The 20,168-nt window shown below is 34.1% G+C and overlaps 1 protein-coding gene across 1 annotated transcript in view; it reads right to left on the bottom strand.

Annotated features, from left to right (window-relative positions):
* LOC129751195 (uncharacterized) overlaps nt 1-18,350 on the bottom strand; it is a 598,057-nt gene extending 579,707 nt beyond the window's left edge. The window contains exon 1 of the mRNA XM_055746561.1: nt 16,018-18,350. The gene's annotated coding sequence lies outside the window, so the exon portion shown is untranslated. The remainder of the gene's footprint in view (nt 1-16,017) is intronic.
* Nucleotides 18,351-20,168: the final 1,818 nt, after the last annotated feature.

The following is a 20,168-nucleotide window of genomic DNA, read 5'->3' as shown; positions in this document are numbered from 1 at the left end:
ATAACTAGGCTATCAAGGAAGAACCACTGATCACACTGACATGACATTTTCGACCATTTTCTGGCTATTTTTTGTTGAATTTTGCCATCAGTATTGCGAACCGGTAAAATTTTACAAAAAAAAATGGCCTGTAGAAAAAATGTAACTGTTTAGCCCGATTTTATCGTAGCAATTGCCTATTTTTTTGAAAGTTGGGAGCCACTTTCTAACTGGGATTGCATTTCTTCAAATCGATCAATGCGCATTCTGGAATCGATATTGCGTACTGTTGGAAATATCATCCAACAAACGAAATCGAGTGTCCCTTCAATATGATCAGTCACTAACATTTTCCTTGTTCAATCTGATTCATTTTTCCAATATAGATCGTGTAAATTTGTAGTACTCAAGCACATTTTACTGGCATCGGGAATTCCCGAATTTTTCTAATACCCAAGAATTCCCAACCGGGAAATCCCGGGTAGGACACTCTAGTCCTAAATAAGCGCAACCTGTTAAAATTTTGTATGGAAACTTGTATAGGAAATCAAATTTTTTTATTAAAAAATCGCCATAGATGTACTGAAAGATTCAAAGAATAAATATATTAGGATTTTAGATTTTTCTTGTTTTGTTTTGTTTGTTTCGATTATAGTCGTTTTAACATCTTTATGTCATTCGCGACTTATATCAACGATGAAGTTGGCGGACAAGTCATTGAAAAACTTATCCGGTACAACTGTTATCGACGTTTACTTTTGGGCTCGAACTCACGGACATCGGCTCAAAAAGCAACTGACTTGCCAACTGAGCTATATCACAAGCCCGAGATTTTTCTTGATTCTTGCAGTACATTTCGTGCAAAAAAAAAACTTTAAGCCTAAATATCACCCCAGAAGAGATATTGGATGCAATGCGGAAAAAAATTAATTTTTTTTTTCAATTTAAGCGTTTTCGACTGCTCATTATAAAGCTGTTCAACCGTAGGACGAAAATTAAAAATTTCAAAACACTGCTCCTCATAGCCAATGAATTTGTTAGTTAATTTAACTTTGTCGAAAACATTTCTTGAAAGCTCTAGCCAGCAAAACCTGCCATTTTGAAAAAAACTCTTTTTGAATTAAGATATATTTTGAAATGTTTATTACTTTTTTCGTGAAAGACCTAATTTCTTCCTATGTTACCAAAAAAGCAACCTAAAAAAAAGCAAAAACCAATAATAAACGCCAAACAACATTTCAAGTTAAGTCAATTTTTCTGGATGATTTCATATGCAAAAATTTCTTCTTCCAAACAAATTTCCACACAAAAGTGAATCGCGTAGTGCCAATTCAGGAATCAACCAAAAACTTTCAAATTTTACCCTGATGCTTGGTGACCCAAAAGTCATCGAAATAACATATGGGAGCAAAAGTCAAAAGTGGTCTGATGCACTATTTCCAATATTTGCCCAATGATCCCATAATGAGTAAATATTCCAGCGAATAACATTCGCTTTACACAGCAACAGTTTAAAAAGAGTTTTTTTTCGTTAACAGAGTATGAAACTTGACGATTTTTTTTAAGTCACAGCCTGACGCACAATTGCTTATTAAAAAATATTAATAAAATTGCATGAACTGAATTCCCATTGAATTGAACGAAACAACTGTAACTGCTAGTAAACGTTCATTAAAGGAAAACATTCTATCAAAATTATATTTGAGTTTGCCTGTGCCATTTTGCTCTTTATCTGTCCCTATTAAACAACAAAAAATGAGTACACGAATATAATTTCTGGAAAAAAAATTTTAAGAGTTGAAACAAGTAATATAGGTGATATATGTTGAAACCAGTCTTATCCAACAAAACTAACTTTTAACTCAATTTTTCTTCCGAAAACAAGTGCAAATACTCAGAAAAGAGTATCAATAAATAGCATCTCTACTTTAGTCTTGTTTAAAAAGTATTTGGTTTTTTTTGTTATATTTTATAAAAGTTTATCGACGAATCGATGAAATTAGCTTCTTTAAAAAGTTTTCCTTTCAGGCTTTTTTATTCCTCTAGTCTTTCTATAGAGCAATAATAGATTTCCATTTCATTGATTTTTTTTTCAAGAATAATTATAGCAATATTCCGAAGAAATTTCATTCAAATTCAATTAAACGTTGGTTAATTCACTCGAATTTTTAGAAAACATTAAGGCGCGAAACCGCCTTATTAAGACCGTGCCATTTGGTTGGATTCCACCAGACTTCCTTGTGTTTTAGCTTAACGAGTTCCATTACGGATTTAGCCATTCAATTGAACGAGTCGTTAAACCAAATTGATCAATCCAGTCTATAAGCTGCTGAGTTCATTGAATCTTATTGAAGGTCAAGCATGAACAGCTTGGTTGGGTTAAATTTGTTGCACTGCCATTCAGTGACTTTAAATAAATTGCTTCAATGAAGAATTCAAATGACAAAAATATAAATCAAATGTTAAGAAGTAACCATTTTCGACTTCCAAAAGAAGAACATAAATGAATTGAACTCCAATTCAAATCGATGGTTCCCACTCAATGGATAGATAACTCATTTTTAAGTGCCCCAGTTAAACTGGGGCTAAAACCTTCCAGAAAAATTCACTACCATCATTGGCAAACAGCGTTTGAACTGGCTCGAATATCCACCGAAAGGAAAAGAATCAAAAACAAAAAAAAACCTTCCCAATAGAGCAGCAGCATGAGGCATTTTCTGAAAATATGGCTTTCAATTAAACTTTTCGATGGCCGACCGACCGGTTCGTCCATTATGCTTGGCCCCCAAAAGTACCCTTTCTATCTATTGGAGCTCCAGTTCACAATCCAGGCAACTGGCAGGAAAAGTGCAACGAATTGTTTCAGCTGAACGGAAGCAGATTTATCAATTCAATTTCTGGGATAAAATCCTCTCAACTTTTCCGAAACTTGATCAATTGAGAATTATCGAAAAAGTGGTGGGGAAGTGAGGGAAGTTTTCCGATGGGAGTGGCCGATCCCTGTGATGGTTTATTTTATGCTATCGTTAGCTGGACTAAAGTTGTTGCCGACGATATGATTAAGGGGAAACTGATGTAGCATACGGTTTTTGCGGGGAATTTGCTTCGACCCATTTAGAATGGGACAGAGCAGTGTGTAATTAGTTTGAATTGATTATAGAACGCTCAAAAGTTTAGCACTAATCCAACTGAACATTCATTGCAAATTTCACCCTCAGACCCGATAAGCAACGATGGTCCGGTGATGGTGATGATGATGATGCTGCTGATAGTTACCTTAAAGTGGAGTGGGCTCCTGCCTGATATTGGTTGCAACACCCAAAGCCCGGAAGTCGGATCTAGGTCAGTGCTGCTGCAATCGTTTCCGGCCTTTGGCAGCCTTTGGACGACGATGATGATATAGTTACAATATCTGAAGGCAGGAGTTTCTTGGCATCAGCTCGGACTGCGGCAAACATGTATGATTCGATGCGAGCAAAGAGCCATGTTCGTTCCATCATAGACCATGCATCAGGCGCTTGTAACTAAGCCAAAGAGCTACAGAGATCGGCTAGCATCCATCCAACGAGCTACGTCCAAAGTCGAATTAAACTGACAGATTTGTTGCGGGGAAATTGATTTACCTAGTTCAATAAATCAATCAGCTTCAAATTATTGGTTTTATCTTCTTTTTTTTCTGCGTTTTGCTGCCCCAATGAAAAGTTAAATCAGTAGTGGGTTATTTTAGCACGGAAGAGGGAGGGAGAAAAGTTGAAATTAAATGGAAGTGCAGAGCTGTTGGATTTGATGTAAGCCTCCTCAAATCGAATTCGGCATGATAGAGCTGATGTAAGTTTAGGAATTTGTAATGAATGTTGATGCTATTTTTTGATATGGGTAATTTAACTTGAGGATTTGATAAAATAAAAATTGAGCTAATCTATAAATAAGTATCCAAGATTGAAGCAGAAGCTATTATTTATCCTTCTTATCTAAAATCATATTTTTTATAGCTCTGGAAAGAAAAAAAAAGTTTAACATTTGGAACATAGAAGATTTGTTGGCCTGGTGTCAAAAAAAGTAATCAGAGTTTATTCTAAATTTTAAGGTAAAACACAAATCTAACCTGTAAAACTGCCCATCAAAATTGCTATAGTTTAAGTTTCAACCGTTTTCTCGATGTAAAATAACCAAATTTGCTTCCTGTTTAAATTGCATAACAATTTGTACAAATTTCTGGTTATGTAGAGATTGATCCAATCATACACTATAAAAATGCATTATTTTTGATGGATCAACACAGTGAGTACTTTTTCTTTTAACACAAGTTAAAAATAAAAATTCATTATAACTGTCATGCCATCTTTGGTCTTATTTCAAGAACTTCGCAGTAAATTTGATTACATGACAAAAAAAAGGGCCAAGATAGTCGAAGAGTTCCCAAGCAACCAAAAATCTCGTTAAAAAGGTCGAACACAGCTTAATCAGCATAATCAATGTGCCGAAGTTCGTTTTATTCAGCCCAAAATTTAAGTTCTTATTGAAACTTTGAAGTTCCATTACAGATTTGAACGGCCTTCTATTCAGCCCACAAGTAAACGTTTAATCAGCAAAAAAATTCTTCTCTCATCTCTTACTTTGGTCACCACCTGCCCATGTGGTGCTGCTGGTTTCTCGGCATCCATCTTTATTCCTCCCATCACCTCTCTCAATTGATTTTACTTAATTAGTTTGTTTTTAACTTTGTTCGATACATGCCAGCACGCACGCCAGTTCTGCTACACAATTATTTGATTCGCTTACTCAAGCAATCAAACAACCTGATGGAAAAAATTTGTCCTGGTACCAGATTTGAACCCGATCCACCGAGATGATAGCCAAACACGCTGCCACGACGCCACGCCTAGTTGTTGTCTTACCGACAGCTAAAATTCGAAGTGATTATAAGCTTCCTAGAATACCCTCAAGTGCAGCCAGCGGCCAGCAGCAAAGACGCATGTTGATTATTACTAAGAAACATTACGAAACGGCGTATAAATCAATCATCCGCCAAAATAATATCAGTTTTAAAGAAATGGAATTCCATGTTTATAACTGTTAAGCATAAAATTATACAAATCCTTGAGTTTATCTTGATATTTAATTAATGAATTGCTTCAACTTTCAAAAACTTTTCAAAAACAATCATTTGCGAGTTAGCTTTAAGTTGTTTTGAGTTGAAGTTTCAATATAAATTATACATTTCAACAATTTTCAAGCTCCAAAAAATGATTAATTTATTATATGGCCTTTTGTGATGTTCGTTCACATTTCATATTCATGAAATGACGGCCATGTCTCATAAAAGGCTATTTGAGGAACATTTTGGAACTTCGAGTCTATAGAAGGCTATTTGAGACCCAATTTGTAACTTTTATTCTGAATGATGCGAATTACATGTCACAAAAATGGCTATTTGAGGAACTTCTTGGAACTTGAAGTTCACAGAAGGCTATTTGAGACCTAATTTGTAACTTTTATAATCCCCCTTATTCTGCGCCGCGCGTGAAGTGACGATAGTCGAGTCGAGTCGGAGTCACGTGAGTCTTGTCACCTTTTTCCCGCAGCCGATGTGACAGAGGTGGCTACTAGATTAGGATAAGAACTCAAAAAGTTCTTTCTAAAGGACGTTTCTCACCTAAAGCGACTACTGGAATCGGGTGACTAGGGTGACTCGACTATCGTCACCTCACGCGCGGCGCAGAATAAGGGGGAATGTGCGGGTGCGATTGACATGTCACAAATAAGGCTATTTGAGGAACTTCTTGGAACTTGAAGTCCACAGAAGGCTATTTGAGGAACTTTTTGTAACTTTCATGCTCACATTCGAGGAAATTCGATACCAATTCCCTTTGGAACTTTTGTTCAGCGAAATTCGAACTTTGGAGGCACGAGTTTAACCAGATATGAGACTTTTGGTTGCTTGGGTTTGTCTATCTCGGCTCACTGGTGACCGCAGACAATGACACCAGCCGTGAGATCCGGAGGCGAATTATCAGCGGAAGTCGTGCCTACTATGGACTCCACAAGCAACTGCGGTCGAGAAGATTTAGCCCTCGCACGAAGTGTAACCTGTATATGACGCTCATTAGACCGGTTGTTCTCTACGGGCACGAGACATGGATATTGCTCGAGGAGGACCTGCGTACACTCGGAGTATTCGAGCGACGAGTGTTAAGAGCCATCTTTGGAGGCATACAGGAGAACAGAGTGTGGAGGCGAAGGATGAACGACGAACTCGCGCGTCTCTACGGCGATCACAGTATCCAGAAGTTGGCGAAAGCAGGACGAATACGCTGGGCAGGACATGTTGCAAGAATTCCGGACGACTGTCCTGCAAAACAGGTGTTCGCTACGAATCCGGTAGGAACAAGACGAGCGGGGGCGCAACGAGCGAGTTGGTTAGACCAAGTGGAGCGTGATCTGGCGAACGTGGGGTGCCCGAGGAATTGGAGAACGGTTGCCATGGACCGAGTGAATTTTAGGAATGATGTTCGTCAAGTTATGACGTGAGACGGAATACTTTGTAAATAAAATAAAATAATGACAAAAATAAAAGTATTTTATGTTCTACACTTCGGTGATCACTCACCACAAACAAAAACCAATAGATGGATCTCTCTTCAATTGTCGAATAAATCTTTCGGAATATAGATATATAACACGTATGTAAGAAAGATAAGGGCAGAATGGCCATCTTAAGGAGGACGCTGTTTCCAGAAAAAAAAACAGGTAGGATATGTGAGTCACATCACTGTTTCATGTTCATATACTATAGAAGTGAATTTGCAATCTGGCTGAAACTTGAAAAAGCAAATGAAACGATAAAAAATACATTCTAAACTTGTTTGTAAAAAGCTGATAATCGTTCACTGTTTGGGGCAGGGCCGTAGGAAGAACAGCCTTATGAGGGGATTTTGGTGGCTGAATTTTTCTATAATTTTTTTTCTCAAACAATTCATAAATAAAAAAATAAGTTCTTTTACACTAACAGTTTTTCAAAGTAGCCTTCAAAAATAGACCCTTAAATCTTTAAAATATTCAGTTACCTTGATATAATGAAAGATTAAGTAAAAATATGTGAATCTTGCTTTCCTGGATGGTTGAATTCTTTGGTTTTGTTCAAGAATTTTGTAGATTTTGTAGTTTATTCGATATAAGCATCCAATAAGTTTTTTGCAAAGAAAATCTTTAAATTAAAAAAAACTTATTGTTAGATCTAATCAAATAAGTTAAATCTACAAAAATCTTGAGAAAATTTAAAAGTTTTAACCATCCATTAAAGAATAAATCACTATTTTCAAGCGTACAATATTTTGCAGTTCAAAGCTGATTCTTGCTAACTCAATCCAAATTTAAAATTTATTTTAAAATTTGGCTCTTGAAGAACACTGCAATGTTAAACAAAGACTTAAAAATATGGAACTTTTTAACGTTCAACTTAAATGTTAAATTAAATATCAGCAAATAATTTTTCTATTTAAAAATCATTTCTATAAGTTAAATCTTGAGGATAATTTGTGCTGAAAAAATATTTTTTCATTGGATGCAACTTAAAAACTAATCGGGAATTCTACTTTTTATTTGTAAATTTCAGCTGAGTTGTGCATATTCGACTTTGACCAAAAATTTGAAATTGATTTAACAATAAAAGTTATAAGTCAACGATCTTAATGAGTCCTTTAACGAAATATAATGATATTTTAATCTTGAATTAATATAAGCTCAAATCAAATAAGCTTAATCGATCAAATCATAAGAAAATTAAAAAAACAAATTCCATTCGATAAAAAAAAACTTTTGAAACGCTTAAAGTTTTGCAGTTCAAATCTGACTCTTGCTAATTCTATCCTAATTTAAAATTTTATTTAGAAATTTGGCTCCTGAAATAAGCTTCAATATTAATAATGTTGGATACACTAGAAAATATGGAACATTTTACAGATTTTACACGTTAAAATGAAATGTTTCATCAAAGATAAGCAAAAAAAATTAAAATATCAATTCCATAAGCAAAATCTTGTGGATAATTATATTTAAATTATTTTTTTTTTGTTTAATGAAACTTGAAAATAAACTCAAACTCCACTTCATATTTGTAAATTTCAGCTGAATTGTACATATGTGACTTTGACTAAAAATTAACAATTAAATTTATATGTCGGCGATCTTAAATTAGTTTGACAACGAAAAATTTTGATGAATCTTGGTATTGATTTGTATGCTCAAATCAAATAAGCCAAATTTCTAAAGAATAAAAAAATTATCACTGTTAAATAATAAATCAACTTTATAATCAATCTTTTAAAGCGATTTAGATTTTGCAGTACAAATCTGATTCTTGCAAAATCAATACAAATTTAAATTTTTACTCTGAAATTTGGCTATTGAAAATCACTGCAATTTAAATTATGATTTATGGAAAACCGTTCGATTTTATCAACATCCAAATTTGGAATAATATATTTCTTTTAAACAGTAAAAAGAGATTTGTTCTGCTTAAAACTAATATAGTTGAGCCAAATAAAAAAAATCGTGATTATATTATGTTTTACATTTATTTTGATTAATTTTGTTGAATTTGAAATCAAAATAAAAAATGAAAAAGTTATAAAAAAACCATTCGATTGTTGCCACATTCGATCTCAACAACACATGTTACCAAAAATGAACGGGGTCTGTACTTTATCGACAAGTTAGAAAATTTTGAGAATTTGAAGCAGAGTTCCAAACTTGGGACTAATTTTCGAGGTATTGGCACCACTTTTGAAGCGAGATTGTAGGTTCATAAATTCTAGTTGACTTCATCGCGCTGAATGCGCTGCTATATTCCACGGCAGGAAATCCTCATCAAACCTCAATTACAAGACCAAGCCCACCAATGGTTGCTAAACCTCGAATCGAGTAGGGGAAAAGTTCATATAACGCCCCATGTGACTAATACGCGCCACCCTTGTTTTGAAGAATCTGTAACATTTTAAGCTTGCAAAATATTACCAATTCGTTTTAAATGCTGTGATTGGTCATGGAAAGTATGAATTTTTCCTTAAACTGCACCTGTGTCGTGATAATTTCACAATTTAGGTTTTTCTTCATTTCGATCTAATTTTTAAAACACTTTCAATAAGGTGTCACCAAGCAGAGAAAAACGAATAAGACAATATTTTCTGACACATCGATAGAGGAGAATCTAAACTACGATTTAATGCTAAAAAAATATACCGAACTCGCTATGGTATGCTTTTTATGGGTATGTTTTATCACGGCCCACGCGCTCGTTATAACGCGCCAATCGTAGTAGGCTGAAAATAGCATTAGTTTTTCAAAAAGGCCAATTTTCATTGAAAATGAACAAAAAGTCTTAAACCATATTTTGAGCATGAATTCAGCCCAAAAAATCTTCTTTTATTTTTTTTTAATTTTGATCAGTCCATTTTGATTATCTTTTCATTCAAAGTGTCTGTAAGTATTGGTGTGTTTTCGGTCTTCGGCTGCTTTCGGGTGTGTTCGGCTGCTAGGCGCGTATTGAATACACAGCGGCGCGTATTTGCAACACAGTTTTGTTTTGTGGCTTTGAATATGGTTTTTTAAAATCAAGTTTTTGAAACAACTATAGCAATTTGAGTAATAAAAAATCATAGGCATTTGTAGAAAACACTTTTCTTCAACGATTTCACCCATTCTTAACACAATTTGTACGTGGAATGCATAGATAATCAGCGATTCGCTTAGGTGGCGCATAATAGGGCATGTTCCCCTACATTTAGCAACATATCTATCAACCCATCATCGCACCAACAGTCGCTAACCAAGGAATATTGAAAGAAGGTAGTGCCGAGAGCCATATTGGATTTTTTTTCGTGACGTCACTGTTGCCAAGCTGTCGAAGGTTTATACTGGTAGAACCCAAAATTTCAAAGTTAAACACATTAAAGAACTAAATCAAAATCCAATTTGATTCGGATTATGTTGTAAGGTTACTAGTTGATTGTGCTATGAGGTTTTTATGTGTGTAATAGACTGCAGTGTGTATTATGCTTGAATTTGTTATTGAATGCACAGTCATGCTCTATGTGAAACGAGCAAAAATAATAATTTTCCCCTTTCAAAACGTCTGATTGGTAGTTTATGGCAGTGCACCTCATCGTGATTTGAATCTAACATGGTGTACCATATGAATTTCTATTTTAGAACAATTAACCCCAATAAAACCATTGCAACTTTGGTTTACTAAATTCAAATAAAAGATTGCGGTTGGATTCGAAAAATACTATTTTTGGTTATTTTATTTTATCAACGATTCAAACCTAACTGATTTCAACATTTAAAGCAAAATTTTGAGCTAATTATCAAGTTTTGTCAATTTGAGTTAGGATACCTCAGCAACTTCGATCGTCTGAATTAAAGCAAAACAACTACTACATTCGACTTTTTTAGTATCAGTCTTGTAGAACAATAATATTTCTAGAATCGTGTGCCTTCAAAGTTGAAAAAATCTTCAAATTTTTGTAATTGCTATTAAAAAAGGAAAAATTTCCATATAAATTCACAGATCATTGGCAACAGTGACGTCACAGGCGGTACTAATACTAAAGCAAGGCTGCCTCGGCACTACCTCCTTTAAATATTCCTTGGTCGCTAACCTGATTCGAGAAATAGCATTCGAGCAGTAGGTTGTTACCGGGTGCGTTAATGTAGCAATCCGGTAGCAACGCAGCCAGTCGTCGCTATCAGAAAATAAACAAACACAAATACCAACCTGAATGGCAACAATGGGTGCGAAAATCAGTAAGTAGATAAAAACGCATCCTCTGTTCGCCTCGAGTCAACAAGTTAAAGTAAAATCGAATTTTAAAATTGATTTAAGTGAAAAATAAAAACTTCAATTAAGGTGAAACTTGAGGAACAATTCAAACATCATTTAGTAGTGTGAACATTATCTATCCAGCTGATTTATTGATCCATAGAGCTTATATTTGTATGCTAGAAAAGTATAATTTTTTTCCACTTGAGAAATATGTCAGTTTTTTTAAAACATTTCTGTAAAATGTCTTCATTCAAAAAAATACGTGCTTCCATAGAAAAGAGGGGATTTCACTTCACCTGAGGTGCTTGTTATGCTAAGGTTGCCAGATTGCCCGGATATTTAAAACAAAATTTGACAAAAGTCCGGTCCGGCTCGGTTACCCGTTTTAATTCAAATTGTGTTGTTAAAATTTCCGGATTTTACCAAGTTTTTAGATAGACTTGTCCAGCCCGGATACGTGCTGAAAAAATCTGACAATCCTAAGGATCTTCCCAACCGGTGTTAAAGTTGAATTTATGTTATTCAAAGTCAAAATCCATACCCTTATTAAACAGCTAATCACTTTTTAGACTAATAAGATACGAAGGTACGGTTTTCGAAAAAGTTACTCAGTGTAAAATTTCCTTTAGGGAATTTTTAGAAGATACAAAATTGATGTTATTTTTAATACAAAGTTTTTAATTTTCCCATACGAACCTAAATGTTAAAACTCATTCACGTAAACGTTACTAAAAAATTATGCAATAAATCATGAACCAGTTTTGAACCAAAGCGAAGCTTTTTGGACCCCAGGATATGAGAAATTTTAAAATGATCAAAATTAACTCAGTCTATTGTTAACACTAGGGTGAGCCTGAAACGCTGAAATTTTAAGCGAAAAAGGCAGTACAAAATTCCATTAAAAAAATCCGAAATACGATTTAAGCGGCGATTAAAAAACATTAAAAAAATCATAATTAATTCTGGCAACACTGTAAAAAACTTTTAAGCCTAGGTACAACTTTTCAGAAGACATCAAGTAGTTTTGGATGAAGCGCAAAAAAATCTTCTCTTTGATTTTTCTTTCATCATTTCTAAATTGTAGCTTTTTAATCATAATTCCTTTTATTCAAACTGTGTTTGTGAATGCATCATTGTAATCCAAAAATAGGGTCAGGAAGGTTAGGAGCCAAATATCAGATGTGGTTTGAAATACCCCAAGAGCAGCTCTATTGTTTTTTGGGTAGATGTATGAGTTTTTAATTTCGGAAGCAAAGCCTTGCCAAGATTGCCAGTTTTCAATTAATTTATAGTGGTTCGAGCTATCACATGTTATGGGTACTAAGTTATAACTAACACTGTAACATTGTAAACATTTTTATGTTTTGATGAAAATTTTCACTTTTTAAATGTTACTAAAACAGTATTATGTTCTATCTAGCATTACTGAAGGAGCAAGTTATTAAAAAAAAAAAGAAAATATCGAAGAAACAGCAGATTGAGCAGATAAGATTGAGCAGTGAGAACAAAATTTTTACGAAGTTAGCCAAATTCACCAATTAACTTTAAGTTTAGTCAATGGAAACTATTCCTGAATATCGAAAAAAGCGTTCTAACACTGAATATTTATCCAAAAATTCAGATTTTTGTAAAAAATTGAGTTCAATAATTTTGTATCGAGAAGAACTGTGTAATGTGAATAAAAAAAAATCCTTGTGATCAACATTTCTAAATAATAGGATCCAGTTTTCAACCACTAATAGAACAACTTAAATATTTGATTACCTTATTTGTATCTGTATCTACTGGAATTTGGGACAGGAAAATTAGGAGCAATTTTCGTAAAGTAATGATCGTTGTCGTTTTGTAATAATCTTTGATAATCTTTAGTTGACCATCAACAACGTAACCGAACTTTATAAATAAAACCTAAAATAAGATATTAATATACGCCGTTGAAAACACAGTTTGATGATAAGGATATCTTAATTAAGCCCTTATTACAAAATCCAAATTGAGCTCCATATTACAGAATATTTTATTGTTGGACGAAACTAGACTTCAACATTTCGAAATAAATATCCGAATTAAAATTGGAAATTTAATTATATGTAAGAATAGAACTCAACATTGAAAAAATCAATATTCGAATTTCCAATATAGGGGCCAGAAGGACCTGTTAAATTATAAATTTACGTTTTGTCTCGTCTCGTAAGTATCCTTAGGTTCATATGCGGATTGATTGTTCAAAACTCGAAATTCAAATTTTTTTAAATGGATCCAATCAAAAAAAAAATTTAGTAGGCAAACATTAACAGTAATACCAAATTCATGCGAAGTTCGGTCCGGCCTGGTTGCCCGAATTTCATAGAAAAAAGTCCGGATTTTGGCTGGGTTGATTCACTTTATTTGCAAAATAAATTTTAAGAAATGTCAAATTGAATTTTTTTTTTTAACTAATGCGTCCAAAACAAAATATTTAAGCAAATTTTATGAAAATAGCCATGAAAGTTTTAATGGAAGTCATTAAGACTATTCTAAATCTACTGGTGGGATTTAACGAAAAAAGTTATTTTTTTATTGAGAAGATTGTGTTTTGATCAAATTTGCCCAGATATTGCCCAGATTTTTGGTCAAAATATTTTAAACCAAATGATTGGATTTTGCAAGGTTTAAATACAAAATAGTCTGGATTTAACCAGTCCACCTGTTTGATAAAAAAAAAAAAAAAATCTGGTAACCTTATGCTTGAATGTTGAGTGATTTTTCTTTCTTTCTGTGGATTTTTGTACAGGCTCTTGAATAAGACATTTTTGAACTTTTGAAACTTTTTAAAAACTTGAAGATTGTTTGAAAAAAAAATACCTCAAATATAATTTTTCGGGGGTCTTCTCGAACCAATCAGATTTTTTATAAATTAAGTAACGTGGGAAGGATTAAAAATTGACCAAAATCACAAAACGTAACGGTCCTTAACTTTAATAAAAAAAAACACATTTGTTGAGCCTCAAGCCAGATTGCCACGGAACATCTGTTTTCAGAAAACAACTGTAAATTGATCGAAATATAAAGAGACAATTTCCGAATATATAAATTCAAATGACAAGTTACATGAAAAATTTGAATCTTTTCTAATTGCGTTAAATTTGCGAGCTCGATTTAAAAAGCAAAACAAACCTCCTCAATATTTAAATAACCAAGGAAATTAAAGTTTGAATCGATTCAAGTAAAGTAAATTAAAAATTGAAACACTGGAATCGATTTTGGTCTGGAGTTTAGATAAAAAAAACCTGGTTAATATTTCGCGCTATATAGGAAGATTTTGGAAATAAAATTATTTGTTACATGATATAATGATATTCTACTAATCACTAATCACTAATCACTAATCACTAATCGTACTTCCATAGCCAGAACTTATGTCTGAGTCCCAAAGAATAATAAAAGTATGTTATTATTCTTCTTGTCTATTTTTATGCTTTTCATCATTTTAACATCAAAACATTAAAATGATCAAAAACATAAGATGGTTGGGCATACCATGGAGCAGAGAACGCAGAGATATCTGGAACACAGGAACAGGAAGAAACGTGGACCCCCAGTACCATACGTTTCAAAGGGGATCGTTGGAAGCATGCTAAGAAAAATGCTTCGTGATGAAAATACAATGCTGATTGTAAAATAACTTCACCAATCACTAAAGCCTTTCTTCATCGGCTGGAAATGATTTATTTGGTACACAGAAATCACAAAACTTAAGATCAGAAATCTTTTTAATAATTTTATATATTTGAAGGAAGATTTTTAAAAAATTACTTGTATTTTTCCGCGTTGAACTGTTTTGGATTTCAGTGTACAATCATTTCTGGTCTTAGACCAAGGATAAAGCGCCTTTACTCGCTCTTGAAAATAAAAAAAACAAACGGAAACATTAATAGAACATTAAACCTTTCGAGGTCTGTTAAGAGCTCGAAAGGTTCTTTAAAATATTTTACCCTTTTAAAAAAATTTGGTAGTGATCTTACTTCGGAACCTCTCTGCAAATGATGAACTCGAACTAATGAATGTAAAAATATTACCTTACAAAATTATCTACAGAAAAACTGTTCCAAAGAAAAGCTTCTGAAACAGAGATCAAGGCGTTTTCTGAGACATTCCTGAATATATTTATATTTAAACTTGCACACAAGTTCCATAATATTTGAGGCGGAATATTTCACGAGTTGTTTGAAAAATGTCCAACTATTAAATTTTCAAATGTTTTAATGTTTTCTAACACAAAATTGAAGTTTAGGACATAAAAACGTATGAGTAATCAAAAAACTTATCTTCAAATTGGATCTGAAGCTTCACTGTAGTTCAGCGCTCATCTTCAAATTGAACATCCCTAGCTTGCTCCGGAAGACGTACCAGATCCTCCAACTGAATACACAGAGTCAAAAGATTTCATTTTTAATTCTTCATGATTGCACCACAATTTGCAGCCACTTAAACTCTTTTCTATTTAACTCATTATTAACATAAACGCACAATTTCACGTGTAATTCACTTTTCAAACTTTTATTTTTCATTTATTTTTATTGGAGCAGAAAAAAACGCGTGCGATGTATAAAAATCATCGCTTACTTCTCCCATGATATAATGATATTCTACTACCAAAAACTATAAGTAAAATTTGTTTGTGATTTTGGAAACAAATACGAAAAATAATTAAAAATTCATAAAAAGGCTATAGTACGGAAATGATGGTTAAAAATCAAACTTTAATTATTACCTACTGAATAACAGTTTAACGATTTTCTTAATAAATATCTGAAATCAAAGGTCTGTAGAAATTAACTTTAGTTTTCAAATTTATAAATCTCAAATAAATTATAAATTAAAATAGGCACAAATCCAAATCCAAGTGAAATTTTTCAAGTTTTGAGCTAAAGACTTAAAAACATGTTAGTCTTACACTCCGTAATGATGACAGGTGTTAAATTTACAGATTTCAAATGCTACAGCTGAGAGCTATAGTTATTTCTAATCATACAACCTAGCTTGTGTATTCAGCAAAAAAAAACTAGACTTTAAAAGGTTTGAAAAAATTTAATCAATCCTACAGTCCTACAAAATTTAAAATTTATTATTTACTGCACCTCGAGTAAAGCGAAGACTAGGAATATTTTTTTAAGGGTTTTATTGGTATTTTTGTCGTTTTAATACCTTCTAAGAAAAAATTTAAAACTCACCTTAACAGTTTCAGCTATCCAAAAAAAACGTCGGTACCTCCAATGAACGCAACTAACTATCAAGATAAATTCTGCCAAGAAGGTTAAAATACTTTTTCAGCTCGATCGCCTCCAGATGAACTCGCAAAAACTGTATAATCCACTATTGCACTAAACTATTTATTTCTCTTTAGCACTTTAACTTTTCGTATCGGCTGCAACTGCGGCTTGTTTGCTTTTCCAAGGAACTTGTTGACAATTTTATCGTGAATATTTTTTTTTCTTTATCCTGTGACTGGTTTATACTCTTCCTTCACTTGAGGTTTTTTTTTTTTTATTTCACCTCCCAGAGTGATTCCTGGATTTTGACTGCGTCGGGTTTTGAAATTCACTTACTACCCAAAAACAAATCACTGTTGATGATGGAGGCGAAAAAAAAGCGGGGAACGTTGAGTGAAGTTGACCAAAAATTTTGAACTTTTTGCTTCTTTCGCTGCACTGTCACCTAGCTTTTCTCGGTGTGGTGACGACGACGCGTAATCACCGATTTTCTTTCCTGCTTTGCTTTCCTCTGCACTTGCAAGATTTTACAATATTCCTTCTTTTTTTTCGCGGAGGGTGGCAGCAAAAAGTGCTCTATAATTTTGTTTCACCTTAGTAGGGCGCAAAAGCACTTGGGAAATGCACTTGGTTTTATTTTTATTTTATTTTTTCTTCTTAGACGAGACAAGGGACAAAGATTGAGGGAACTTTTCAACTAGTAATTTTCGTCGTTTTATTGGTGCAAGTTTTTTTCTTCTTCGGGAGAATGTTGAATGGTAGGGACTGAGGTCGAGGGACAGTAATTGAAGTCTTACTGCACTTTTGAAGCCGTTTATTCCTGGCTCGGGGTCGCAATTTGCACCGATATCGGAGAAAACCCACAGAAACAGAATTATTTGTTCCACTTTTGAGGTTTCTTCGGGGCAAACTGAATGATCTTTGCTTGAGGTTGCAATTTTCTCGATTGGATTGGATAGGAAAAAAGAGTAATAAGTAAAACGCCACCTGGCGGTTTGATCGTTAACCTCTCCAGGGAGTTGTTGGATAGGCTTCGTTGATATCTAGGGCTTTTGTCAACAAAGCCAGGGGCACTTAACGATTTGATGGATTGATCCGCATCGGGTTAGTAGGTCTTCTTCTTGCTTCCAAAGGCAAAGGTTTTGGAGCGTAACTGATCCAGTAATTGTGCAGAGATCGGACACCCGTAGTCGAACGGATTCGACACTTGCACTTTGAGAGTATGATTAATCCACTTCCAATTCGCTTCGGGAATTCGAATACCTTTCACCAGCACCTTTCTCCTTCGAAAGGGTACGACACTCAGGCCGATGGTTGATTGACCTTACTTTCTACCGAGAAATTACAGAATCAGAACACGATCGCACCGTTATTTTCGGTTCCACCTTTCTCTGAGACGATCTCGTATTACCCCCGAAAGCACAACTGGTTCAAAATTTGACCCCAGGCTTTAAGGCACTTTTTTTCGTTAGAACCAGACCTCCCGGACGCCACCTGAATCCAAAATATCAGTTTCAACACTCGTCTCAGGTTGCTTGAACTTCTCCGAATCGGCAAAACATCACCTCATAACAGCTTAACAACGATCACAAAGTGACTTCTTTCCGGTCACCTCAAAGATTTGCCAGCTTACGCGCTAGATAAGCAAGTCATCAGATAATCTATGCTAATTGCAGAACTTCCCGAAATGGAAAAACTCATCCAACCACAACGGGAACATCGAGCACACACACTTGAAGCCACACAGCAAAATCACAAGACCGGACGAACGAAGCAACAAACGCAGGTAAAAGTCACACTCCAAGAGGCACTCTCGCGGCATAAACCTCAAAACAACCAACCGACACAGTAGAGACAATACGTCGAACGTCGGAAAGAAAACAACAAAACACGAAAAAGACACCCGGGAGGCAAAAAGAAATTTCGCTTCCCCGCAATCTCACTTCCTCCTCACTGGCTCGCCGCGCAGCTCGGTAATAAATAAATCCGAAAAACAGTAAAAAAAAGTGCTCCACGCGGAAGAAAACGGGAAACTTGAACGCACCAGCGACGAACCCCCTTTCGAGCTTCAAAACTTCGAACCGATCGCTAAAGTCCGTCCGCCTTCGGTGTATGCGTGATTGTCTTCCCCAGGGAACGAGGAACGATCGCGAAAGAAAGTTGTCCACCTCAAAGCACACACACGAGGCGCGGGCGCGAGAACACGTTTGTCCAAAACCACGAAAGGAAAAGCACACACGACGAAGACGACGACGCGATCCCGACCACCGACCGTAAGATCTGACCGTAACAGCGGTCTACCGACGAATGGGGGAGCCTCCGATCGCTTTGATCGGTGGCTCCAAGTTGTTGCTCCAAGAGTGCATTCGGGAGAGTTTGCTCCAGCATGTGAATCCAACTAAGGAAAAGAGAGAAAAATGATCGCGCGTTGTTGAAAGTTTTTCACTGCTCCAACCCAAAGTCGCTGTAACTTAGTCACGGGACGGGAGCGAGTGGCACCTCTTTCTTGCAGTTGAGTTGAGTTGAGGTGGTTGGTTATTGATCTTGGAGTAGAGTCTCTCTCTCCCAAGTGGCGTCTCGTGATGCATAATACCTTCCTACTGCCTCCACTGCTTCGCAGGTAAGACTCGTGTTTGCAACAAACGTCTCGATAGGACGTGGGTCGTTGATCAAAAACCGAGGAAAAAATAAACCAACCTACGATACTTCAATCCGAAGCCTGGCATTTACGGAAGGCTACCGTTGAGGGATGAAACATTGATCTTACGAAAAATCGTATTTTATAAAAATGGCAAAAATGACAAAAATGACAAAAATGACAAAAATGACAAAAACGACAAAAATGACAAAAATGACAAAAATGACAAAAATGACAAACATGACAAAAATGACAAAAATGACAAAAATGACAAAAATGACAAAAATGACAAAAATGACAAAAATGACAAAAATGACAAAAATGACAAAAATGAAAAAAATGACAAAAATGACAAAAATGACAAAAATGACAAAACTGACAAAAATGACAAAAATGACAAAAATGACAAAAATGACAAAAATGACAAAAATGACAAAAATGACAAAAATGACAAAAATGACAAAAATGACAAAAATAACAAAAATAACAAAAATTTCCAAAAATTGCAAAAATGACAAAAATAATAGAAATTATAAAAATTACGAAGATATCCAAAATAACAAAAATGAAAAAATGTTAAAAATAATAAAAATAACAAAAAAACACAAAAATTACAAAATTAGAAAAAATAACAACAATTACAAAAATGATTAAAAAGACAAAAATTAAAAAACTACTAAATCTTTAAGAATAATAGAAATTACCAATATTTCAAAAATAACAAAATAACAAAAATTTAAGAAATTCCAACATTACAAAAATTACAAAAATTAGAAAAATTACAAAAATGACAAAAAAAAACTAAAATACAAAAATTACAAAAATTACAAAAATTACAAAAATTACAAAACCTACAAAAATTACAAAAATTACAAAAATTTCAAAAATTACAAAAAATTCAAAAATTATTAAAATTACAAAAATTACAGAAATTACAAAGCACACAAAAATGACAAAATCTGGTGAACTTAGCTTAGGGTGCCAGAAGTTTTCCCGCACGTATCCAGGTCTTTCAAATCTGGGCAATACCCGGATATTTTATTTGAAACCTTGAAAAACGTTTTCAAATTTTTAAACAAAAATTCGGGTCAATTTGACAATATTCCTGGAACTGTTCAACAAAAATCAAAACAAAAACATTTGATTCATTATTTTTCATCTTTTAACAAAACCAGATTTTTAATTGTATTTCAGGCTCCAAAAACAATAGTATTTTTTAAACAAACGTAGCTCAAAAAATTTCATTTTTCGACAAAAAATATTTAAGTTTTATTCTAATTTTCCAAAAAAAATATGAATCAATCCTGAAAAAATCAGAATTTTTTTCATCGAAATTTGAAAAACCGTTCCAGGCTGGACCTTTCCCAATTTTTTTAAATTAAATATCCAGGTTAGAACAGGTTACATCCGGGTAATTTGGCAAACTTAATTATGCTTATTTGATTTCAAAATACAAGAAGTTTTTATTCTGAAA

The sequence above is a fragment of the Uranotaenia lowii genome, chromosome 3 (assembly GCF_029784155.1).
Source record: "Uranotaenia lowii strain MFRU-FL chromosome 3, ASM2978415v1, whole genome shotgun sequence".
Taxonomy (NCBI): domain Eukaryota; kingdom Metazoa; phylum Arthropoda; class Insecta; order Diptera; family Culicidae; genus Uranotaenia; species Uranotaenia lowii.
Note: the sequence above shows the minus strand (reverse complement) of the source record. Positions and strands in the feature narration are given on the sequence as shown.